Raw genomic sequence first — 1,224 nt, 5'->3', positions numbered from 1 at the left:
GACCGACAATATCCATGCCCCATAGTGCAAAAGGCCACGGGTTCGATACACAGTACAACTCCTCAGCTAGAACGGGTATAGCCTTTCCATGTATTTGGCATTGCATACACTTTTTAGCATAACGAAGACAATCTTTTCGCATCTGGGACCAAAAATATCCTTGCCTCATTATTTTATTTGCAAATGATCTTCCAGGTGAATGGTTTCCATATTCTCCTTCGTGGAGCTCTGCAATGATTAAATGTGCATCCTCAGGTGATATACATTTCAGATGCGGACCTCCAGGATTTGTTCGATATAGCTCGTTATCAATTAATACATATCTTTGCACTCCAGACTTAATTCTTCTGGCTTCATTTTTGTCCTCAGGTAATTTACCCTCAAATAAGTATGATATATATGCTTCTATCCATGACGCCCCCAGTGTGTCGATTTCTATAACCTCTGGTTTGTCGACATCGATGCTTGGCCTCTCCTGGACGCCGATGTGCAAAGTGCGACCCTCCGTGTTTTCTAGCATCGCTGCCACATAAGCTAGGGCGTCTGCATGCCTGGTTTCATTTCTATTAAGGTGTTGAAGCCTTATTTTACTAAAGTCCCTCAACTTAGTTTTTATAAAACTCGAGTAATCCACCATTTTTTTTTCGCTAAAAGGTAATTGATTAAAAGAATAAAATGAAAGTTACAAAGAAAAAGAAAAAATAGAGTAAAAGTTGCCTAGTGTGAGTATCATCATATGTGTACCCACCTATTACAGCCCAAAATTAATAAGAGAAACGAAAGTAGGTAGTGAACTGGTTCTCCAGGTTTCTCATGAAAGGGGGCCTTGTGCCCCACCATTTACTTTCCCCCCTTTGTAACGCTGCTCCATGCCTCGAACAACTGTCCGCTCCTAAGTTAGTTTCTCGCCATGTTGTAGTGACATTAATCCATGTGGCTTTCTCCTTCAGCTGCCTCCATTTAGCTCTAACTTTCCAATGTACTGTGTCCTCTTGAAAAGCTTTAACCACTGAGGAAGAATCTGATTCAACCCAAATGTATTTCCAAATTCAATTCCAAGGCTCTCTGAATACCTTCAACAACCGCCACCCGCGCTTTACGCCATGTAGTTAGTTGCAATACCCAACCCCCCCACTGCCCCCCAAGAAATCTCTTTTGTAGTCCCTTAGAACTATGCCCCATCCCGCCATACCGGATTTCCCCTTGAGCTCCCGCCTGCGTTCA

This window comes from Coptis chinensis, chromosome 7 (genome assembly GCF_015680905.1).
Source record: "Coptis chinensis isolate HL-2020 chromosome 7, ASM1568090v1, whole genome shotgun sequence".
Lineage (NCBI taxonomy): Eukaryota > Viridiplantae > Streptophyta > Magnoliopsida > Ranunculales > Ranunculaceae > Coptis > Coptis chinensis.
The sequence above is the reverse complement of the archived record's forward strand: the minus strand, read 5'-3'. Positions refer to the sequence as shown.